Source organism: Plectropomus leopardus, chromosome 4 (genome assembly GCF_026936395.1).
Source record: "Plectropomus leopardus strain MGB_pleo_1.0 chromosome 4, ASM2693639v1, whole genome shotgun sequence".
Classification (NCBI taxonomy): domain Eukaryota; kingdom Metazoa; phylum Chordata; class Actinopteri; order Perciformes; family Serranidae; genus Plectropomus; species Plectropomus leopardus.
Genome location: NC_142179.1, coordinates 32840714 through 32866700, shown reverse-complemented (window position 1 = coordinate 32866700; position 25987 = coordinate 32840714). Strand labels below are relative to the sequence as shown.

General features: G+C 40.3%; 1 long non-coding RNA gene across 2 annotated transcripts in view; it reads left to right on the top strand.

Annotated features, from left to right (window-relative positions):
* Positions 1 to 3641: 3641 nt before the first annotated feature.
* LOC148189809 (uncharacterized) overlaps positions 3642 to 25987 on the top strand; it is a 34690-nt gene continuing 12344 nt past the window's right edge. The window contains exons 1-2 of one of the 2 annotated variants that reach the window (XR_015776336.1): positions 3642 to 3960; positions 5747 to 5857. This is a non-coding gene — a long non-coding RNA (uncharacterized LOC148189809). The remainder of the gene's footprint in view (positions 3961 to 5746; positions 5858 to 25987) is intronic. The other variant, XR_015776337.1, reaches the window with a different exon arrangement.

Here is a 25987-nt window from a genome sequence, read left to right as displayed (position 1 = left end):
AGCTGCACCTTCAGTCAGCTGTCCTCCTGAAGTTTCCTTCTCTGTAGTCTTAATTCTGGTGGGGATGAGTTTGCTTACAGGTGGGAGATTGACCAGACGGCCTGGTGTGGACAGACAGGAGACAGATTTTTGTGGATTTTGGAAAGAACGCAGCCCCATCCGCCCCCATCGCTCTGTGCGACTCGCCAGTTGATTCTGTGGAGTCCTCATGCTTTCTGGAATCCATCATCACTCAGGACTTTAAGAGGGGGACAAAAAGCTTAACAGAGGATGTTTCTCCTGCGTCAACTGAAGAAGTTCAACCTGCCAAAGACAATAGTTCACTCCTGTACTGCCTTAATGGAGTCCATCCTCACTTTGTCCAAGTCTTCTTCACGGATGCCACTGCCAAGGATAAGGGCAGAGTGCAGCATATCGTTCTCTCTGTGGAAAAAGGCTGCTCATTTACAGTGTCCAGGTGCTCCGGTTTCCTCCCCACCATTCAAAACATGTACGTTAGGTTAATACACCTGTGGGTGCTCCTGACCAAAGTGCTGGCAAAAGATCTGAAGTCGGCCTCCGAGCACTGCATGTAGCTGCTCACTGCTCTGTAGAAGATGGGTTAAATGCAGAGGGCAATTTGGCTGTACAATGTACATGTGACAATAAATATATAAATCTTCTAAAAGTAATAGATTGATAAAATTAGCAAAATATTTGCTGCACACATCAAACTAAGGTTCCCACAGTTTCGCCCCATGCTGTATGCTTATCCCTCACGTCTGTGTGCACTTTTGGCTGAATGAAAGCTCTGTTATTAAGTTTGGCAGCTAATAAAAACTTAGTTGTGGGTTCTGGCTTTACCCTGTTAGTAGTAGTAGTAGTAGTAGTAGGAGGAGGAGGAGGAGTAGTAGGAGTAGTAGTAGTAGTAGGAGTAGTAGAACCAAGCTCCGAAACCTTTGGGGGGGACATAGCCGTCTCCATAGCTGCCCCCTCACTCTGGAACTCACTCCCCACACGCTTCATGACTGCAGCGACACATCCAAATTTAAATCCTTTCTCAAAACTCACCTTTTTAAACAGGTTTTTAATGTGTTATTGTGCAGAATTTTTTTCTATGTTGTTGTTTTTGTTGCTTTGTATTTGATTCACGCGTGTTGTTATTATGTTTACGCTGCTTTTTACTTATGTACAGTGTCTTTGAGTACCTGAAAAGCGCTTTATAAATAAAGAGTATTATTGTTATAATAATAATAATAATAATAATAATGATAACAATAGCAATAATAACAATAATAAAAAATAATACTACTAATAATGATGATGATGATGATGATGATGATGATTATTATTATTATTATTATTATTTTAGTGTATCCTATCACACAGCAGCTTTTACACATTGTTCTCTTTTTTTGCAAGCAGACAGAAAAAGCAAGGAGGCAACTTCTCACAACACAAAGTCAACGGAGAGCATTGTATTGCATATGTTGTATAAGTAGCTTATATGTTGTGTTTTTCGGTTTTCACTGACTCATCTGGATGTCTGCTGTAATAGTTCATGTCACATTCCAGCATCCTGACATTAAGTTCACTCAGTTCCTGCGAGCTGGAAGAAGCTTCAGCATATTTTGACTCTGTTTCCTTGTCTGGTGATGCAGACATGTTTGCCTCCGGCTGATGCCAAAACAGGGAACATGAGGAAGAGTCAAATATCTACTCCAGTGTTTCATCACAACAAGATCCTTTGTATTCTGTGCAACAATGCACATCAGTACTTCCCTCCAATGCCCAAAAGAATTCACAGCCTAATTTGTCATAATACAGAGATATTATGCAAATGTGGTCCAGCGTGTTGCTCAAGGACACTTCATCAGGGCAGATAGTCGCAAACACAGACCTGATACCAGTTCAGCTGAAGGAGTCTCTTTCTTCTCTCTGAGCCGCTCTGCAGCTAAACACCCTCCAACACGAGCAGCAGCACAGACTACCAGTAAAGTGACACCCGGTGATGAGACAATAAAAGTAACAAATATTCTTGTGCTCGTATAGTGTTACTGTTTAATAGAGAAGTACTAGTTTTACTGTCTGGCAGCTTCTGATTGATTGCCTGTCAGGGAAGGTATTCTGTGTCTGAGAGCGATGCCAGGAGACAAGGCCGCGACATGAACATGATGAATCCCACACTCATTTAATTGCTGTTTTACAGTTCAGTGACAGCCATCAGCTAAATAAGCTGTCACATGCACGACCTAACCACTGACTCGCAATTATTTTACTAAAGCAAGAAAAAAAAAACAGCGTTCCTTTTTCGCACGCCACAAAGTTTTTTGTGATCTTTGTGTACGTGATGTTCATAAGTAAAGCTATGATGCTGCACTGGCAGCCAAAAAGTGAGGTCATATTACAGCAACATGGGCCACAATGCACTTTAGCACCCACATTTGTTGACATTTTTTTCAGAATTCCCATAGACACACTTTTTTTTTTTAAAGGGAAGTCAATGCCTACCTTTGGCTTTTAATTGAACTTTATCAATTTATTTATTGATTATTTCTGGTTTACTTCTTTCTATATCATTTTATTTTTTTAACATTTTTATTTATTATTTTACTTTGCGCTGTTATCCTGTGATTTACCTCTAATTTACTGTTTACTACTGAGTATTTTAATTATTTATCTTTTATTGTTACTATTATCATTTTATTCATTTATTAATTTGTTTTATTTTTTCTCTGGTTCCTAGTTTTAATGAGTATTCCTTTTTTTTAGTGAAATTGTTTTTATTCGTGTGTCTGTGTGCTTGTCTGTGTGTATGTGTCTGTTAAAGGCCTCACACACACACACACACACACACACACACACACACATATATATGCAGTACACAGTCATTGTAGCTCTAAACTGTGATTTAAGTAAAAATGTAAATATAATGGGAAAGCATGTAAGATTTATTTAAGGTACCGACCATGGCCTGGATAATGCATTGTTATTTACTTATTGTTTCCTCTTTTCCCTCCTTCCTCAGCCTTGCAGTATTGTTGGACTCAGCACTTTGTCATTGTGATGTACAGTCAGGCTCAACTTTTCGCTGTGGTAAAAATAACTACATTTCAGTTTGTTTTCTTCACTGGAGGCCACATTGTGAACCAGGGTTATCATTGTTGACAGTAACCAACTTAGAAATGAAAACTTAATCTAAGAAAATAAGTATCTACAGCTCCAACAGGCAAAACTTATTTCCCTCTTGCAAAATAACAAAACTGTTAAAGATTATAAAGAGAACTAAAGTTGAAATCAAATATCAAAATCCTAAATATAAATCACTACTTCCTGCTGCGGGCCTTGCTTATGCACTGTTAAATATACCAGTGAAAAGTGATTCTCCAGATCCAGATATTTGCTATCACATGACTAAAAGTGATGACAGAAATTACTGGCATATGTAGGCAGATTGAGGAGGTGAATGAGTCACAAAACACAGGACTTTCCCCCAGGAGAGCGTAGTTCCAAACAATGTGAAACCAAGTGAACTCTGAACCATTTTGAGGTACATCATCACCATGTGTCTTTTCCTGATCGAACTGTAATCCAGGTTATATTGAGAAGCTATAAATTACATGTGTTCCTTAAATGCCTCACAGTGTAGACCAGTTTTTACCGACGCTACAGTTTACTGATGTTCCCTGAACGCATCACAGGCAGAGACGCTGCGGAGATCTCAGGTTGACTCCAGTAGGTAGCGGTAATGCGACCCTATGGACGCCAACCGCCATTAAACCCAACAGAAGAGGAAGAAGAAGAAGCGTTTTCTTCTCAGGTAATACAGCAGATACAACACGGACAGGTGTGTGCGGCCAGAAATTGGGACTTTATTAAAGTGTGAAGTGAGAAGAGCTGGCGTGCTGTCAGGGAGTTAGAGATAGAGAGAAGCCGCGAAGAGAGCTAACTCCGAGGTGCGTTTGCTTCCTAATTATCCAGGTGAGTTAGCCACTCAAGGCTAGCGGGTTAGCATCAAAGAGCTGTTAAGAGATAATTGAAGTGTGTGTTACTTTACTTAAGACGAAACCAAAACCAGCCAGGATGTGATGTTTATGTAATTTGAACAGAACATAGCCCATGGTATTAAGGATTTAGGTTTTAGGAGCTTGCTAAGGTTATCCCATACTGCATTAAGGTGTTGTGGGAAGGCCGGACTTTCCCATTTGGGAAGTAATTCTTCCGACTTCACTGTTTATGAGTTTTGAGGTGGTAAAGTGGGAACAGCATGGAAGCTACAGAGGAGCTGGTTTGCATTTTAAAAAATATTAAACAAGAGACTGATAGTTGTTTCCAGTGTATTTATATTTTTACATGTTATTTTATATATATATACTTTTTTAAAATTACATATTTAATCTAGGTCGCTCTGCATGGACAGTAGTTAATGATAATACCATATCACACTTTACATTTGTTAAAAAAGTTGATATTTATTGTGTGAATCAATGAAAAAAGTTTCTTACCATTGACCAGACATTGATTTTTGCCTTTCATGTTTATGCATTTATGACGTGTAGTCGGCAACTTGTGTGATAAACTAACATTATTATTGTTAGTTTGCTTGCTTGCCAGAGCTAAAAGATGGCATATACTAAAAATTGTAGCTAAAATTGTGGCTAGTAAATGCTGACATAGAGTGTCATGCAGATGTCACAACTGGGTTACTCAAGTATCATTGAAATTTTCAAGTCTCCCACTTTTAAGTACAATTTTGGAGGGCTGTCATGTGCTGGTAACGCTTTAATATGATAAATACTATAATTCCAAGGATCACATGAATACAGCTTTAGTGACTGGGTGGAGTAATGCGTAGTGCACACTGCATGCGTGAGCAGTGTGTGATGGCAGCCTCGCTGAACTGTTGCATCTTGCACGCTTGTGGTGTTCAAACTGATAGTGCTGTTACTGCAATTTCTTTGCAGAGCTGCCTGCTGCTTTGAGTAACTTAACCGTGTTTCCACAATTATATGCACATGCTCCACTCATTTATGAAAGCCATGCAACTCCTGCATTGACAACAACATCTCCCTGCAAATATTTCACAATAAAAAGTGTTGTCAACAACTAAAGAGATTCTCTCGACAGAAATGTTGAGGCAGAAACAGGAAAGGTTGTGTCAAACTGATAGTTTTTCATTTCCTCATGTCTGTGTCAAACATTAACAATAAAACTGTAGTAAAAGGTGGTGTAATGTCAATGTTATTATCAAAAGACCCTTTTCCATTTGTTTTTGCTGAAACCATGTTTGTCATGCAGAAAAAAATCTGTGAGGCTGTTTCTCTAGATGTGCCGCAGCTGAGAGGCAGCTGAGACGCACCTGAGCAGCGCTGCTCACGCAGACATTATGGCTGCTCTAACTTGTTGACATGGGTGTTGAAAAACACCCCAACAGGTTCTGTGATGCTCATGCACTACTTATTCATGCAGTGTATTTCAAGAATAATGTACAGTGTGTGTAGCTGCTGCTGTAGGCCTGAGAAAACATGTAAGCCAATTTATGCATATTTAAAATATACTTTTATGTTTAAGGTCAGATATGTCCATTCATTTGAAATACAATGATACATATGTAGAAAAAAATTAATTTTTTTTCTTTAATGTTTATTAAGGTTACTGTAAGTGTTATATTTGTGTGTAGATGCAGATTTAGTTCTTGAAATTCTTAATAGAGGATGATTATACCAGGACATTCAATATGATAAGTGTTCTGTTTACTTGTGTGCAGGCTGTTTTCTTTGAGGGATTATTCAATCTGTGATCTGCAACATTGTTGAGCAGCTTGACCGCCAGGACTGTCATCGCTGCCTGTGGATGCCTCATATCGTCATGAAAGCAGGTAGGAACCGTATTAGTAGTAGACTAAATCAAGGGGCATTGCACTGCATGTTTTTTTGCATTATTTTTTTTCCACTGTTCTTGGTCCTAAGTCAGACTAAAAAGTGACTATAACTCACTTCATAAGGAGACTCAAAGTTGACAAAAAAAGAAAAGAAATAAAATGCAAGCAATTTAAGGAAAATTAAAGTAACATTAAAAGCAAAGAAGCCTGAAATTAAAGAAGACCATTAATGTTAGGGGACCTTAAAGGAAAACATCTGCATCTAATAACTGCAAATGGGAGCATTTTGGTCCAGCAGAGGATACATTTAATATGAGTTTAAAAAATGTATTTCTTATTTACGGTTTTCGGTTTTTGTTGACATTTGATTGTGTTTAATTTGATTTTTGTTATAATTGAGTTGATTGATTGAAGATTTGTCTTGAACAAGTATATTTTGTGTGTTGTGGGAAATGAACCAGGACAGAATGGCCCTTTAACATATATATATGTATATATATATATATAGTTAGTGGTTGTGTGTACTTTGTATGGGCTGGAGGTCTTTTCTGTGGTCGAGTACATTGCCATCCAATCTTTCAAACTTAGGAAATTTAGTGAACCTAGATAATTTAATTAACTTGATGTAAGGCTTATCTTCTTGGGTATTTTGGGTCTATGATATTTTTTTTAAAAAAACCACATATAGATCCTGTAGAGATACTAAACTCAGGATCAGCAGCAAAGATTCCCTATCAGAAGGAAGTTTACACTCAGGCTATGTAACCAAGCTAACTTTTCTTGCCTAAACCTCACTGGTGTAACTTTAGTGCATAAACCTAAGCAAATGAACTTTCTGAGAAGTATTTTACATTGGTATTCCATTTTATTTGTGGGCACTGATTTATTAGATATCATGCAAACAGTTTTATGTGCATTTTGGTAAGTTATCATTCTGTTGTATGAGGGACCTCTGTTGTGGTCATGTGGTTTGGAGGGACCAGTAATGACTCAATGGGCTTGTGTAAAGGGTTTCTTTATGCCTTGCTTAATACTACACTTACATGCCAAACCGAATGTGTATTTTCCAAAGTCAGTAGTCTTTTATACAAAATTCCCTTTTGATGTTTCCCTGGGTATTCATATGTACTGGTAGCCTTGCGTCTGGGACAAAACACCAACCATAAACCTAAAACGACTGCAGGGACAAAGGCGCTTACTAAATTAACTCAAACAGCTGGAACCTCAGATTGGCTTGTACTAAGTTCTGTATCTTTAACAGCGGTCCATGACCTGTAGAAGGTCCTTAATATTACTGCAAATTATCTCTTGATGGAAGTTTTTTTTTCCTCCAAAAAAGAAAAGTGTTTTTGAAAATACACCTTTATGTGAATCCAACATATTAATAGTGAAGATAAACTGGCCTATTCATAAAATCTACTTAGTTAACAGTACACAGCCTAGTGATAGGTTAATAGTGAGAAAGTTAGAAATACTTAGTTGATCCATGGGGAAAATTTGTGGTTCGTTACAGTTGCTCTGATGCCAAGCATAAAGAATTATGGAAAGTAGAAGTAAGTGCCAGCACAAAGTATGGAAATATATAAAATAAAAATACAGTTATAATAAACAAACAATTAGAACTGTTATGTGGATCTTTAAAATTGTACACGCTTAATGTGCTGAGTGTGTCAAGTGTGTCAAAATATAAAACTATGTGCCTTACTGTGTGTATGTTGGCCATGAATCCTCGTGCATTCATGTGAGCTACCTAACGCTTCATAACTGTGCGGCTGCTTTTTTCTCCCAGATATTTGCTCATTAGCTGTATAATTATCAGTATGAGAAGTGTGCAGACATTCTTGTGAGCCATGATGGATCATTTTGTTACTTTTCGAGTAAGAGACCCTGACAAACCGTTCACCTCAGAAACCACCAGCGAAAGTGCAGATGGTGACGCTAATGCATCTAGCCATGCTGTGCTGCATGCATGCAATGCTCATTACTTATGCATTGCATTTGACTTACTACAGTCAAATGCAAACGAGAGAAGACCTGAAATATTCAGACAATTATCTCAAGTGCAACTTAATTGTGCATATTGTATGTAGTAGGTGGTCCCTGCTCTGTCTCCCTTTGAGCTGAGGGGTCCTTGGCCTGAAAAATGTTGCAGACCCCTGGACTAAACTTAAGAATTCATTTTGCACCAGGAAGGACTGAATTTAGTTTTCCAGTCTTTCACAGTGCAGTCACTCTGCAAATATATATCCACAGAGAGGAGAGGAGGAATGATCACAGCCATCAGCACATGGCATGTGTGAGAACTGCTTTAAGATAGACTTGAAAAAAAAATCCAAACCTGTCCTTTAATTTGAAATGGTGTGAAAGCAGAGCCATGAGCTCGAGTTGAACCGGTGATATTTCACCCGAGTATCTGTTCCTGCTTTGAATAATCATCACTGTTCCTCAGACGCACTCAAAAAGTTGCGTGTGACTCTTAAATCTTTACCTCACTCCACATTGACGGTAGGTGTTTGAGAAGAGGAAATGAGAGGAGCAGGAGGAGGAGGAGGAGGAGAGGGGCCGGTTTGTCATAGGAGTCATCAGTAACTGTCGCCACTGTGCTGCAGGCTTAATTAACTAGCTTGCTCGTTAGCATCGCTGCCCCCTTTTCTCTCCCTCCCTCTCCACCCGCTCGCTGCTCTGAATAGGAACGCCTGATTATTCTGCGCTCCAGTCGCAGCCAATTACAGGCTCCAAATGGAACAACATTAATCAAATCTTTAGTATGGTGGCAAACTCAGAGGTATCAGATTGCAGAGGGACGCAAAACTAATATGTCACTGTCACCGGCGGTTGCACAGGCATTTAGCAGCTAGCATTAGGGAGACGGGTGAGACGGGCTATCGCCTGGGTGTAATATGGAGCCTGATCTGGAAACCATTAGCATGACATGGCAGCAAAAACACAGCCTGTCCTCACCCCACACTCATTTTTAATCCCCACCACCCCAACCTTGTCTCTCTCCTCCCTCTTTCTCTGTTCACTCTCCTGAGCAGTCAGACAACTGAAGAGTAGAGAAGGATAAATTGGGGGAAGGAAGGGTGCAAGCTGGATGAATAGAGAAAGGAGATGTGAAGGGGTAATGAGAGGGGAACAGTAGGAAATGGAAAGGACAACGAAGGGGAACGCTGAGGGCTTTTCACGATCTTTAGACAAGAAAAGGAAGATAAAGAAAGAGAAGAGACATTTTCTGCCAGCGTGGCCGATGTGAAGCTCGCTGGACAAGAACACCCAGAACTAAATGCTGCCATTCAGACTCCGCTCTCCGGCCTCCCAGAGAGCGGCAGTGGATCTGGAGCAGGAGCACACACACTCGGGACCGTGACCCAGCAAACTCTGTTTTGCCACCTCACCGGCTTCCCAGGGTTTGGCCCGAACCATCAAGCCACAGTCGGAGCCAGCCAGAGGACACCGCTGCATAATGGCCTCATTAGGACAAATGATTAAAGCCCAACTGAAATGTGCTAAATGCCTGTGTCACTGAAGTGGCCTTTAAACGGGCATAAATAAACAAGAGTTATGCTGAAGGTTTGGGTGTGCACCCTGGCAGCATAATAAATTACAGGGTAATGATATTAAAAGCACAGAGTCGTTAAGATGCCAAGCTCAGACGCCATAAATCCAGGCGCGGGCTCCCACTGGCTGTCCCCACGCCGAGTAATTAAAGCAGATTTATGAGGCGCATTACATCAGTGCTAGATAGTTCATATATCGGCCTCCCTTATTGGACAGCCTGACAGGCGCCAAAAAATATTGTTTCGAGTTCCCCGGCCCCTCGCAGCCGAGAGGCCTCTCCCAGCACTTCATCTTTTGTTGTGTCAGTCCTGCGTGGTTGTGATGGATGGACCGATCCACTCCTCCGTCACTCCCCTCGCTTGTCCCTTCCCCCATCCTTCCGCACTGGGAGACTTGTGACAGTACCAAATAGCTTTATCTTCACACAGCAGCTCTTTCACACCCTCCCTCCTCTTCTCCTTCTCACCGGGAGAAAACAAAGAGCACAGACACAGGTGTACGGCCTGAGATGGACAGCAGGAGAGAGGGAGAGGGAAAAAAATGGAAGAATGAAAAAGAGTGGAGGAATTACACTCACAGTGATAACGAATTTTGTACTTATCTTACCATATCCGCTAGGGTTAAATAAACATGTTAATTCAACACAGTCTGACAGAAATATGGGAAGTGGACACAACCTCGTAATAGCTCATTTTGTGGTCGTGGGCACAAATTGTGTTTAAATTGCATGCAGGCGAAACGAAAACAATGCCAATGCAAAATCTACTACGAGTGGTCATAGTTTGGTTAAGAGAAAGAAAAAACACTTGGTTAGGTTTAGAAAACAAAAAAAAAAATTACCTGTTTTCCCAGGTCTTCAAAAAACTGAGAGCAGCAGATGTAGTATAAAAGCGAGAGAGTTCAAATAGGGCGGGTGGGAGAGGTGTTAGAACAAATGCAGACTTTCAGCCAGGCCACCAGTGAGGTTACTCGCATCCATCCATGACATACTTACCTCAGTCAGTTGACATATTTACAACATGTTACGTACTTTAAAAAAAAAACCAACATATCTTTTGTATGGGATGTTAGTGACATTAACTTGCATACTTTCTGCTGTAGCCAAGTAAAATACCCACCTTAAGAAAGTTGTAGTTACAGAGACAAGTAACTGCGTTGACTTTTGGTAACACATGGGACACAAACAGCAGTCTTCTGGTTATAAGTCTGTGTTTGTTTGGCTCATTCCCGACCATTCTCGCCAGCCCGCAAACAAGCTTTCTTGCTCTTTAAACTTAAATTTAGTTTCACATGGACTTTGCATTAGTATTGTTTTCATGTTGCAAGGATGTAATTTAACACATTTCATGCCCACTGCCACGTAATGCATTTTTAATACAGCCTGTAAGTACATATGGGATATTGGTTAGTCAGGGTCTGATAGCATACTGCAGCTTTAATAATGTTACTCACAAATCGCGTACAGTTTCTCCCAAGCTACAACATACATGCTTTGCAGCTCTGCACAGCAAGATTAGTTGTTTTAACTGTCATGTCAGTATATGAGACAGAAAACATCTCAAAAGCATCCTCAGCTGGATGTACCACACAAAAAATGCATGGATTAAGATACTGAAATTATTAAAAAAAATAAGTACCTCAAAAACAACAACTGGACACCATTTAGGGCCACTGACAGACAATTTTCTAAAGCTTGCTACGTGAATGAAATACTACAGAAACCATTCACGTTCTTAAAAGTTCATGTATGGAAAGTCTCAAGTCACTGGTGAAGGAATGGGGCTGCTGTTGGCAAAGCAGAAAGGAAGTTAACACAAAATTCAGAGAATTTCTAGTTCATCCTAGTCAACAAAGATCAAACCATGGATCAAGTCGAGCCTCTCAATCTTTCCTCTGCTTTTTGATCCAAAGTCAAGCAGAGCTGATATCTGCTCTCTGCTGACAAAAAGTGTTATTGTTGGTACCTCTGTGTTTTTATTTAAATTAGACACTGCTGCAAAACCAGAGAGGGAGACATTTATAGCTTTTTGGCAGTTTGGGAGCTTGCATCCAATAAAACAGTTCTTACTACTGCCATAGTGGCCCTTATTATCTGCTCTATACCCTCAGGTACTGTATGGGTAAGTCTTTGTTCCAATGAGCATTACAAATATTTCTTTGCTTCCAGCTATACCTATCCTCATAAAAATAAACCCATACATATACATTTACATAGCTGCACATGTTGTAATGGTTCAGTGGTTACGATCTTCTGTATATCTCAATAAAATCACTGTGCTCCTTATATGCTGATGAACCTTAAATGCCCCCACAGGAAACACACTCCGAGAGCCAGACAACTTAATTGGTTTGGCTGCATGTAATTTTAATAGCTCCTGTAATTAGGTTGCTTATTATAAAGAATCAAGTCATAAATCAAGTAAAACAGAGTTACATATACATTTCCTGTCATTAAAAATGTTGTTCTAGGGGCTGCAAGTGTGTCACTAAGAGTCACATGCAGGTAACCTGAGCGTTGTGTTGTTTAAGGCTGGTCTGAAAGGAAAAGAAAGAAAAACCGGGACATAAAAAAAAGAGACAAGGCAATGATGTTAACGACCTGTGACACTTTTATTATCATTATTAATTAGTGCTTTTCAAGCAACAGATTTAAATCAATATGAAGGAGTGAGACAAATTTCAGCGACCATTCTAATCAATTGGGGCAAGTTTTAAATTTACATTAATGTCAGTAAATTCAACCTGTTACCATGGACCCGACAGGAGGGAAGATGCGCTGTGATTTCTAATTACCAGGACATGAACTGACTAACCGTTATTCTTCTTTCATCTGCAGTCCAAGTGCATTTGCAATTCATTAATGTTTTCCCCTTTTGTGTTTCTCCCCGTTCTTGTTCCCTGATAGCACATAACACAGTGTAACACACATTAGTCATGCTTCACATCTGGGCACAAAAAATACAAAAACTACCTTTAGAATACCCCAAAATGTAATTTAAGGAAAACTCACATGACAGTCAAATGTGCGTATGTGGACACTCATACAATACACACACATAAATACACACAGCGTTCCTGCTGTGTGTGCCCTTTTCTCCACAGGTGTCACTCTTAGTGAATCATCACAGTCTACCCACAACCACCAGAGCCAGTTTGGAAGCACTGTGCAACCCTCATCTCTGTCCCCCTAAATTAACTACTGTGACAACTGGTTCATTCTGCACGCCATAGGAGCAGAAAGTAAAAGTGTGTGTGTGTGTGTGTGTGTGTGTGTGTGTGTAAAAAAGAGGGACATCTAGCCAAAAGCAAAGAGAATCTGCTTTGTCCTTTAGAGTAAAAGGCCTGGGCATTATTTTTGTTTTTTACAAACATAGCATAGCACTTAGTAATTTTAATATGTGATGATGAGTTCATTGATCAGAAACGTGTTCTTTCAGCGGGGCAGAAGCGACTGTTTGGTCACTTATCACCTCAGTGGGGTAGAGGAACAGTGAGTGCAGTGTAAAAATATGGGAGTATAACTTGTAGAGAAGGAAGGCGGTCAGCGTTTTTGTCTTCCTCAAACACCCTGCAGTCCTGAGCTTTAGATGAAGTTGTGGTTATGATGTTAATGTAAATTTTCTTACAGATGTCCTTTCCTCAGAACATGTTCTTTAGCACCTATTGGAGGATTCCAAGGTGTACCCAGACCAGCAAGTCTATGCAGTCTTGAGCATGTTGTAGGTGTGGTGTAGGATGTCCTACCCGTTGGACATGTCCATTACTTAGACAAGAGGGCATCTGGGAGATCCAGTCCAATCACTAGGAAGTAACATTGACATTGGGTGAATTTGCATGAACCCATATTACATCAGGGATATTTTGATGGTTAAGATTAGGCAACTGAAAACATTCATGTAGTTGTGGTTACAATTAAAAAAAAAACAAGTGGGTTACGGTTGGGTTGGGTTAGACTTACCATAAGTAATAGTTTGTCTAATAACTCTTGGAAAGGGTGTAACAAACTCTGTTCTCTTGAATGAAAGTTAGATCATCTACAATTCCACCACAGCCCCAGAAAAAAAGTACAATGGAACACCAATCTAGCGAGTTCCTACTTGTAGTCCAGCCGGTTGTCATTCCGAACTTGTAAAATAGTGCTGATTAGACAGTGTTTTTGGCATAAGTGCACAAAACTAAAAGGCACCTATGGCATACTCATGCTGGGCAGCATCACATGAGAACACGGCTGGATAGACTTGCGATGTCATTATAAGTCGCTGGACAGCAACCGCCACATTCCTATAAATTGTGGCTGGATGGCGTAAGATTGAAACCCTGATGTTCATTTCCCGTCTGAATGTGATGGGGTTTTTTTTCTTCTTTTTTTCCACATTATGTGCCTCTTTCCCATAATCTTAACCCTCCGTGCCAGGGTGTGTTTGTTGACGTTCTGGCATTGGTTTCCATTTGCTAGTGTTGTCTTGCTGCGCCATCCATGTACTTGTGTTGACATCACGGTAGTGCTGTCTCGTAATGTACACTAGACACAAAAGGATACCTAGACGTAATAAATAGATGCGTAGGTCCACTGCAAAGTGGCAACATGTGACAAGTTGGGATGAGAACACGTTGTAAACTTAGGGTAAATCCATTTACCCTGACTGCATGAAGAAGCAGTTGTCTTACAACAGAACAATGGCAGCACAAATGGAAGTGCACTGTATAAATGGTAAACCATTAACTGTCAGGCAATGAGTTATACCGGCTATCAAAATCTGCTCTGAATGATGGCAGAATATGCTGCCAGTATTATTAAGTAACTGGTTACAGTGTTTATTTTTTACTTTTTATGCAAGGAGGCTGAACGGCTAAGCATTCAGTTGTGTGTGAACACTTGCCAAAGAAACATTAATCTGTCATGGTTAGTCATGTTCTTTGTTTATGTTTGGGGTTGTGCACCTGGATTGCTTGGAGGTTGAAAGTAGGCCATTTCAACTGGGAAATTCTGACCTGTGACTTTGACTGGCACGCAACATTAATTATGTGTTATGTAATTCTTTCCTGTCCTTTCATAATTTTTTTTGTTTGTTTTGTTTGTTTGTTCTCTGTACATACTGTACATATCTTTATTATTATTATTGATATTTTATTTTATTCTGTTCTATTCTATGTCAAGTGCCTTCCATTGTACATATTTTTGCATTAATTTGCCTTTTTAACAAATATTTTATTCAGTTGCTGCTTTCTTATTTGCTGTTGTAACGAAACAGTTTTTCTCACGGGATTAATAAAGTAATTATTTTCTATTCTATTCTATTCTATTCTATTCTATTCTATTCTATTCTATTATATTCTATTATATTATATTATATTCTCCATTATGATACCTGCATATCTGTGCTCCTCACCTTATACCCAGTGCATTGTTTACAACCACATCTTTAGTAAAATTGTTTTGCTTTTGTTTTTGTTTTTTTGTTGTTTTTTGCCATCAGCAGCAGTTCAGAGTTATAGTTTTGCTATCTATTGAAAATGTTGCATCTCCTAATTTGGAGATTTGGAACTTTCGAGTTAAGATGGAAGATTGATTCTTTCTTATGGTCGGAGAAAATTATTTATCTCGAGTTAAACAGATCATAATCACAAATGAATTGTCACAAAGTTTAAAACCTACCACATGATCTTGCAATGAAAAGTAGAAGTTTGGAAGATACATGGTTTTCACTGCACAGTGAGGATTGTGGGTAGCAAACAGAACATTTTATTATTAGGAAAACTTGTTTCTCCTTTTGACCTCCAGACAAGAGGTAGCCAACTGCACTTCTTATCTCCCAGTTACTTTTCCACAGGAGTCAAAACACTTAAATCCAACTTCAGTAGGGCTGGGGCGACACCTCGACGTAATTGATGTAATCAGCGTAATCGATTATGGAAATACGTCGAGTCATGTAACGTCGATGACTGTTTCACATAGCGTGCGCCATGAGAGCGTGAGCAACGCCGATTGTGTTGTCTTTGTTTCGGCGCTCGTGTATCAAGTTAGAGCGTGCACACTGCTCGCCTAAGCAGCGCTCATCAGGCGCGTCTGAGCTGCGTGTCAGCTGCAGCACATCTAGAGAAACAATGGCTCGTCGTTTTTTTAAGCGTGACGCTTGCATTTGTTGACTCTATACTACTTTATACTGCAGTTTAGAGTCTCTCTCTGTCACAGAGATGAGAAAATACAAAGATCTTTGTTTTACCTCAACTTCCTTGCTTCACTGTCAAAACAAAAGCCATCTGACTGTGTCTCTGTGGACAGAATGCCATCAGTTGCTGATACAATGCATTTTATTTTGAAACATTTACAGGATGGGGTTGTCAGCTGTGCTGGAGCTTATATAACTTCATAAATGAGTGGAATTATGTGCTTATAAATATGAAAATACAGTACTCATATCAGCAGGCCGCTGCCTCAAGGCCCAGTTGAGGCTGGACTATTTTGATGCAGAAATAATGTGCTAGTTCTAATTATTTCGGTTAGAGAAAAGTGATAGTGTCATTCAGATTAAAATGATTTTACTGTAAGATGTTTTGACTGCTAGATTTGAGGTTGGTTACTGTAACAAAGAGTAACAGCTTTGTTGAGTGACTTGAATTTTACATTGTTTTATTTATTTAGCTGCTGTATTGATAAATGTAGATTGCACTACATTCCTTTTACTTGAGTGGAACAAGCTCTTGCATTGATTTTATTATGGAGAGACTTTATATCAGACTGTAAAACACAGATTACCGGTGAAAACTGGGCTATTTTTAGTTGGGGAATAATGCTATGCAGCCTTTTAAAATGTTCTTTTCGGTAAATTTGTTGTTATGTTAATCGATTAATAAAAAAAATAGTTAGATCAATAAAAAAATAATCGATAGATTAATTGATTAATCAAAAAAATAATCGATAGATTAATCGATTAAAAAAAATAATCCTTAGGTGCAGTCCTAAACGTCATTCTTTTTTATTATCTCTGTGAAAGACTATGTTGTTTCCAGTGGTGTGGTGGAAGGCATACCCACCTCCTTTTCTGGCCGTTTACACTATATCTACGTTGTTTCCCTCATAATAGGCATCTATGTGTGGCAGTAGCGGACAGGTGTTTCCTCTCTAAATTTGGGGGATGGATAAATGCTCTGTCAATTCGGTCAGTGCTGATCAGATTGATACATGACAAGAGCAGCTGCTGCAGACTTTTAGACCCAGTGCATGAATGGTTAAGTGTCACCTTTACTCCACCTGGTGTTCTGCTGCTCCCTCTGTGCTCAAGAGTATGCTCTGCACTCTGGGAGTCTGTTGCAATCAATAACTGAGTGTATATACGCGAGTAGCTCTCTTAACTCTTCTGTTGTAAGTCTCTATACTCTAGTATGTTTTATGTTGTTTTTGCTCTGTAAAGCACTTTGAATTGCATTGCTTCATGAAATGTGCTGTACAAATAAAGCTACCTTGCTTGGTGCTCCTAATGAATGGTCCAGCTCCAAAAATAAAAAATCCATATGTGGCAGTAGTTGTTTTAATCGTGGCAAGTTACCACAAATAAATAAAAGTGGGAAACGAGGCCAAAGCCATAGAAATATATGAGAGAGTATGCCTCTTCTTCATTGGTAATCTTCCCATTTACCCATTATTACACCCATTTCATCAACTACTGCTATACAACTGGAGGTGTCCTTTAACTTCTCTGTATTTCAAAAATATTAACAATTCTTCCACGTGCAATTCGTTTTTTCCCTCTTGGCATTGCTAATTTACTCAGGTAGAATAAAGTTGACCTTGAATTTGACCTTCAACTAAATTGTATTCCACCAAAGTCAGGGAGTTAGAAGATTAATGCTTTTCACAACACGTACCATACCGAGTTTCAAATGTTCAAAGGCTGATGTAGAGACTCAGGGCCAACAGTTATTACATGCATGTAAACATGGCCTCAGCATTCTGCAGGTGTTAGTGTGTGTGTGATGAGGCCTGAGGACTGATCTGTCTGTCCCAGCGCTGTACAGTATGATTAGTGTCTGACTATGTAAATAGGGCAGTTCTGTTTCTCTTAGCGTCCGCACTGAGGTTTATTTTGCTTACCGTGTAGATTTCTTTTTTCATGCTATATGAGGGGTGCAGTACAATTTTATGGGCGAGAGGGACACGGCAGACGTGTGTTTGAAAAGCAGCGTGTCTCTGTCTGTGTCTGTGTCTCCGAACAGGCGGAGAATGAGAATGAGAGCAAACAGCAGTGTGCAGCCAAGAGTAGCACAGCCACTCCATCACTGTGATAGGCCTTGTCATTTCTCTCTTTCCTTCCCCTCTCTCCTGCTCCTGCACTCTCCGTCTCCCTCCCCTCCACTCCCAGTGGTAAGGGCGGGGTGTAAAGTTCACTCCTGCCTAATTTATCAACCACCCTCCCTCCCCGGCCCTGTACAGTCATTAGCTACACACACTGACACAGCACCCCGGCCCACACCCTACCCTCATTTATTGTCTTTTTACAGCAAGGAAGCAGCATCAATTAATTAAAAGCTAAATTGCACCGTGTCCCCAGGATATGCAGAGGGGCAAGGGTGGGGTTAGGTGGGGTTGGGTAGATTTGGGTGTGTGAGTGCTAGAAAGAATTGCATAATTCCGCTGTCCCCAAGTTTGGAGTTGGGATCCCTTCACTTTAACCTCTTCCCACCACTCTTGTTTTTTTCTACCTAAGGGTCTACCTAAAACATTTGACATATTGATGATAGGTTGTCTCTTGTGATAAATGTGAAATGAAAATTATTGTTTTAGCTGACCTCCAGTGGGTTGACGTTATCATCTTGCTGCAGTGATTTAGAGGTGGTGTGTCAGTAAACTGTGACATCACTGTTAGTTGAGGTTACAGGAGGAAGATGCTGTTCATCTTCATTCTCGAAAAAGTCGTTTTTTTGGAGAAGCAAGGTTTTTACGACCTGGTCTCATTCCCAATTCATTAATTACCAAAACTTGTGTCCCTCTGTGTCAGATACTGACCCACAGGGGCAACCGGTATGAGACATATCAGTCAATGGTATTTTTGGATGCTTTGAGCAAGTGCTGTAGTATAAAGATCGAGAAAGTCCACTTAGGGCTAGCAGGCAACGCTGGGAGTCTTACAGTTGTTTATCAAGAATAAATACATGTCAAAATAAAGCAGAGAACAGAGGATAACAGATGGACAGAAGAGATGGAATAAAACTACTGTTTTTGACCTAAGTATGGACTAAATAGTTCTGTGTTGATTTGTTATGATAGCTTTGCAGGCCAGGTGACCAATACGCCCTCAGTGTGTCTTAACAGGTGCCTCAGGCTCAGTGCCCTTGTAAGGGCACACCCTGCAGTACACTGCTCGCCTGTTTACTCTCACAGTCAACCAGCTGCACTGCACGTTTATAATACTCTCATAAGTACGCTACAGATGGATATGGGTCCCCTCGCTGCCGCTCCCTGGCTTATGATTAATGAGCAGCACTTGGAGCCGCATGTGTTGCCGCCTCGCAGCTCCGACATGTCTTTCCGGACCCGACATTTTGTATCCTCTGTGAAAAATGAGCTCCTTGGTGTCGTTTATTACACTGTTCCACTGCCAGAACTCTCCCATGCATATTCCTGTGCACTAAGCCCAGTGCCATGCTTGTACTGCGTGTGGGTGTCCGTGTCACTTTGCATCTAACTCACTTATCGAGACAGCTATCCAGTGAAATGCATGCCGGGGGAATGACTTGACTGTAATTTGGGACCGTTACAAAGGGAGACAAGTCAATAGAGGAAGACCTGACAGCCAAAGAAGGAAGGATTTCAGTGTTCCCGTAGAGGACACGCTGCATAAGAAGCCCTGGCACAGCAGGAAAGTAGCCACTTTTCTGCTGTGCAGGCACACTGATATGACAATGGCCTAGTAATCATTGTTCCCCCTCTGAAGTTATAGCTGTAATGTGGTCTGTCAGAGAATGGAATCCATTTGTCTGACAATGCTAGCCACAGCCATTCGACTAAATCGACACACTCGTGCTGGCGCGCGCACACATGAAGTACCACAATCCACACAGATACACAACAAACTCTCGTATGCTTTCGTATAAACACACTGTTGCGTTGTCACACACTGTCGCACACACACAGATACACACTCCCTGCTACTCAGCACTCTCTCAAGGGCACGTTCCAATAAAGCGGCACTGGAAAACAGCCATCTGATGGATTGGACCTGGAGACGGCAGCACAGGCAAATCCCCTAATGTGGCATAAATAAGGCAACCGTGCTCCGATCGCTCTCCGCAGACAATGTAAATTATATTGTCAGGCGCAGTCACTTCCCGCTCGCTGTGCAGCTAACAAGAGTCACCTGCCAAGGCTCGACAAGGAGAGGAGGAGCTACCAGTGGGAAGGGATGGGGGAATTAATTAAAGTGGCAACCCACCTATGCCACACACACAAGCAGATAGAAGAATGCACACACACATAAACGGATGCATTCACACAGAGAGCCACATACAGGTAGCGTATATGCATTTGATTTATTTCCCTTGCTCCTGTGCGCTCCCCTCCCTCTCTGGTGGCTCTCAGTGAAGGTCGATGCGACAGCTCTGCTGAGGAACCGAGGTGATGCTGCTCAGCCATTTTGGAGCTTAGCTCTCTCTGTGTCAGCCCGAGGCCTGCAGTTTCTCAGGGGGCTGGCAAACTCAACACAGAGCTCTGTGAATAATATCAAGTGTGATACATGGACTTCCATCACTTCAGAGCTTCCCACAGCTGCCTTGGAATGATTCAAAGCCAAGCCAAGGACAAGAGATTTAGTGTCAGTATTACCCTTCATGGGCTGCTCCTTGTCTTCCTCTTCTCTTCACACGGTCTTTTACCAAAATTGTCCTTCCTGTCTATTGCTCTCCGTGCAGCTGTTTTTTGTCAGGTTGGTTCCAAGACTTTGTCAGACCACAGCTGTTTTATCCTTGCCAAGCTTGTGTCCTCACAACAAGGCCTTTGTTGCCATGGAAGAAATCAATAAGACCTGTCATATAATTCTGCCTGGGTATTCCTCTACTCCTTATAAAAATGTGGTGACTCCTTGTAAAATGCTGTGAAGATGCAGTGATATGCCGATGACAAGCCGCTATAGCTTCCGAGAAATAGCATGTCCTTGATGACAGAGCAATAAAAAGACTAAATAGACTTCATCGACAAACAGTTAAACGGAGCACATAGCGCACACAGAGCGCCCCAGGAATGAGTCACCATTTCACCATTTCAGCACCTCCTGTTCCCTCGTCTCAAAGTCAGTGTTTTTTAATGGGTTAGAATAGGTTAAAATCCTAGAAAAAGATCTGCGGTTAACACAAGCTTAAGAGACTTTAATGTTTTGTTTTACGACATAAAATACATCAGTAAATATCCCATTCGGGAGCTTTTAAGTTTTACTGTCTTTAAAAAAGGGGGTTGCCAACAGGTGGCGACATGAGACTACCGAACGTCATCATGCTGAGCCATGCCAAATGTGGTTTTACAGCATTAATATGGCGGCGACATTGAATTATGTGCCCATGGTGTAGTTCATTTATAGCCTAATGTGCGTTTTTACTTATGGTGATTGCATTTAGGTTTCAGAAATCCTAAAAGTGGTGACAAAAAGAGGGAGAGGTTAGACTTAGACTAGAAGTCAAACCTAAAAAAATTCCAAGGCACACAGTTCTGAAAAAGTTAGAAAGCCTTTAATAAATGGGCATGATGCATACGCTAAACTTTTATATTACAAAATTGGTGTTCTTTTGGGAAGATTATAACAGAGCTTATTTTCTGCAATGGTCCAAAATCCCATGGAAAAATCCCATAGGCTTTTTGACAAGGAACAGTGTTGCTAACACTTGTGTCGGCCTACAGAAGAACATCATCATTTGGGCAATCTAAAGACTTCAGAAATAATGAAAGTAGTTGCCGTGGTGTTACCAGTTGGTTTGTGGACTGCCATTTTGATGTCTCGTGTTTGGCCGTTGAAATCTTAGTCTTTGGAGCCAAAGTGACCATATTTGGACAAGAGATGTGAGTTGTGGAGGAGTGAGGATTGGAGCCAAGGACACTATTGGTAGACAGCCTGTCACTCAAGCAGCCCGGCCCTTAAATATAAATAACTTTAAGCTTTAATAAAACTTAAATAGGTGAGTTAATAAAAAGTTCACCCCCTGTGCAGTTGTCATGAACGTCAAAATAAGCTAAATAGACCAAAACTTTTTTTGCACTAGGCTGTAAACATGTTTATCATGCTGTAAATCTGGTATTTTAACATTGTGGTCTATGACTCGCTATTGGAGCCACCCCCAAGTGGTCATTTATGGAACTGCAGTTTTTTCACACTTGTGTTTTGGCGTCTTTTTTCCGGCTTCAAGGTTGTCGCTCTGTAGCACATGTAAATGTTTCTGAGTAGCTGAGTCTAAACCTACAGTAGAGTGTGCAGCCCTTGCAATTATGGCGCCATAAGTGGACACATTCATAAGATGAGAAATGCTTAAAACAAACAGCATCTTTCACACACCCGTATTCCTACAAACACCGAAGCCCACAAGTGCTCCTTCCTTGCGAGCTACCATGCACAGAAACAGCTTTGCCCTCTCTCTGTCAAACATTTCCTCTCATAGCCAGCTAAAAAAGTGTTTCCCAACGCTGACAGGGAGAATGGATGGCCTCCATTACGCCTGGCTACAAACACATTCCGCCAGGATGAAGGGGCCGTAAATTATCCTGCGAGCGAGCAGCCCAGGCCACAGCCGAGCCAACAACCCCCCTCTCACTTCTAATGGGGTCGGCCCATCCACCGCTGCACCGCACTGAATCACACACCCTACCCAAACATACTGTGTCACCTGTGTGTGTATACAGTGTGCATGTGTGTGTGTTGAAATGGAGGGGGGCACTTTGAATCAAACACATGTGAGGAAGTCCTTGAACCCATCGTCTGAATAAGTGAGATTTAACAAAGACATGCACTGTGATAAACAGGAGCATGATGATTTCACGTGACTGGGCACAACAGACTTATGTTACACTACAGCACAATAACTGCGCAAGGGGCCGCACACTGACAGGTCTAATCTCTGAAGCTGGAGGGCGTAACTGTAGAAACATCAGCAGTATGTCGGGTCAGATTCAGTTCACATGACACAAGTGTTGTTGGCAGCTGGAAAGCCATCAAATAGGCCGAGACATTGCCCCGTGGTGCGGTTAAATGTTAAGAGTGCGCGCGTAAATCATTACATGCAAATAGTAAAATGTCAGGCAGCATTGTGTTCCCACTAGGTAAAGCTTGTTCTTCTTGTGTGACAGTACCCTCCCAGACTCGCCCTGAAGCACTGATAGGAATCTAGGTCCTCCGTTTCGCCAGTTGACAACAAAACCCCCAAAGGAGAAACCTTCACACTGTAACTACCTCTCTCTCTTCTTTCTCATGACATTTCATCTACTTGTTTGTCTCTTCAAACTGCTTGTAAAATTCCCAAGAGGCCTGTTGTTAAATTAATAGGTACGCTTGCTTTGGACATTTTTTGTGGCTTAGACAAGTGTGTCTGGACTCATGGTTTCGGAGTTTGTTTTTGAGTATTTGTTGTTCCCGATTTTGTTTTTATGCCAGTGTATGCTCACTTCGAATGTATCCATACTTGAATACTACAGTGTTTCTATCAGGGTACATTTACTGCATAAATATAGTGTGGCCTTATGAAGAAATGTGTATATCATTCACTGTCTTTGTCATAGTATCATCTACTCTGTGAATATGTCTGACGTCCAACACCACCTGTGCTGTTGTATGTAAGTTTCTTTAAGGGGGTTATGTCAAGAATCAGTTTTTGATCGCCAAAATTACAATTTGAAAAAAATCATGTACATTAAACAAATAAAAAAAAAATCCCTGATCATTCAGGATAATCCACAGAAAAGGCAGATAATAGTTTTCAGTGGAACCACTGACTTTAAAAAAAAGTTTTGATAAAAACCATGGACAGTGTGATCTGTGGATTATTCAGGGACTCTTTCTGAAAATACTTTTTTCCCTGTCTTCAGTTTCTCTTGTCGTCTTCAGTTTACTTCTTGACAGGCTCAGTCAAAAGTGGGTTATTTGCACCATAAAGCAACTTTCATAGGAATGAATGCGGCCCCACCCCAGAGGTATCCACTTCTCTTTATACATCCATGGTTAGCATTGGCATTCTTTTTCTCAAATCATGAAGTGCTTGTATCAGCAACGCTAACGGCTAAGACTTAAGCTAGCTGTTGCCCCTGCATGCATGCATATGGAGATTAGCCAACAGACAAGAACTAAGCAAATTTAGGTTGTCCAAGTGAGTTAAAAACCTTTCAATTTGATTGAGAAAATAGTCCCCTCGAGACCTTTTGATTGTACAGCTGTAAGAGGAAAAAAGTGTGTAGTATCATAGCACTGAACATCAAAAAAGCTGTTTCTGTTAAATATTTATGTGTAATTTTGCATTGCTCTTAGCACTAACAACACAGGTTACATCAATTGTATTATAATAGACAGAAATCTCAAAACTGGGGCAAATAATAAAATTTGCTGAATGACTTGACACCACTAGGAATATGGAGCCAGACCAAGGCAAAAAGTAAAGTTAATTTGAAAAAAAAATTGAATACCTTTCAAATTTTGGGATAAAAGTTTTGATCTTGAATTATTAAAAAAAAAAAAAAAGAGTAGGAAAAGGTTGATTTCAATTTTAATAAAATTTTGATTTCATTCTGATATTCTTTTAAATAAATTATTTTCAACCTTTTGGCCTTGATCTGGCGCCCTGTAGGGGTAAGTGACAAAACTTTTTCGCAATTTTGACCCACTGACCCATTAAAAGATTCACTTAGACTTTTCAGTCCTAAATAACACTGAACTTTTACCTGAACCACATCACCTCACTGAATGACCTCCTCCTGTCTGCTTAGGCTCTGACCACAGGGCAGCCAGCTGCAGGGTCCTGCCTGAGGTGGAATGGGCCTTGGTGACAGGTCACATTATACCTGGGTGCTGACAGGGGGGAAAGGGGTCAGCCATGCTGTCAGGGCGGGGAGGGAACAGATGAGGTGACAGGAGTGGGAGGAGGAGGAATGGAGCTCCTTTCATCGGGCTCTTTCTTGAGTGACAGGCGGCACAGCTGTGACACTGATGGTGCATACCAGCACACGTGTAGTACCGCAGGAATGTGATGACCCAGCACCCAGAATTCTGTTTACCCATGATTTCAATTGCAGAGTAGGTTTTACCACCTCGTAAAACTGTCATAAATCTTATGTCTGACATAAAATTCATGGAGCTCATAATCATAAAGTTTTTAAATGGAAAGAACATAAATTAATTCTTTTCTTAAAGTAATTATGTTTAATTAAACAATTATAACTTGAATTAAAATGTTCTAATCATGTATATGGTGTTATATATGTGTTAAAAGTTTAGAACTTGACTTTTTTTGTTGAATATTTGCATTTTTCTTTTCAGAATATACAAATGAAACAGTCAGAAACTAACAGTACAAAACACCTATTTTACATTACAAAAATTTGAAAAATAAATCAATAGAAAACAAAATAAATTGGCACGTAATTAAATAGAAATGTAGCTAATAAAATTAAGTACAACAATACAATAAAATGAAATGAAGAGAGTTGGTCAAATGTTAGCTAGAAAGCTAGCATTTGATCAGATCATTAGAATTTTATATAACTTGACTTGAGTCTTACTTGAGTCTTAATTGAGCAATTACAAGACTTATATTACTTGACTTAACCCTTAGGGCCCGCTTTAATATTACACACACTCTAATTGCTCTGCGCACAAAATTCGCTTTTCAAAATCCAACTTTAAAACATATTACACATTGATATTATTTTCTTCTTTCATTAAGTTATTTTTTTAACCAACACCAGTCCTGATCAGAAATAAGTAATAATAATAAATTTCAATGTTGCATTTTTTTCACATAACTATCAGTGTAACAGTTTTGTTCAGTTTTTTTTTTCAACCTATTGTACAAGCTGACCTGGAAATTCAAAGATTAAACAAAAATACACAATATTGTCAAAATGTATTCCATATGCATGAACACAGCCAAAATTATCAAAAATACAAGAGTGAAAAACACGCAAAATGTATCTAACAGTCCCTAAGGGTTAAAGCAAGGACTTGACTTGACCGGCTTGATTCTCACTACAATAACTTGGGACTCGCTTTTGAATTGAAGGTTAAGAGTTAGACTTGCTTGTGACTGCACATGTATGACTTATAGGGGACATACACTTATATGTATGACCTCTGTAGTTACACAGCAAGGCTTTAGAAGAGCAACAATACAAATGCAATAAACAGACATCCGCTGTAAGTGGGTAGCGTTTTGGCAAGTAGGACTCGTACCTGTGGATACATTTTAACATTTAAGGAGAAGCCTAACTTCCAACTCAACACTTGGTTAAGTTGTAAACTGGTGTTTTGTACTGTTTTAGTGAAATACAACAATGATATTATTAACAACAGAGTCCAAACATAACTGGATGGTGTATTTCCCCCTTAAGCC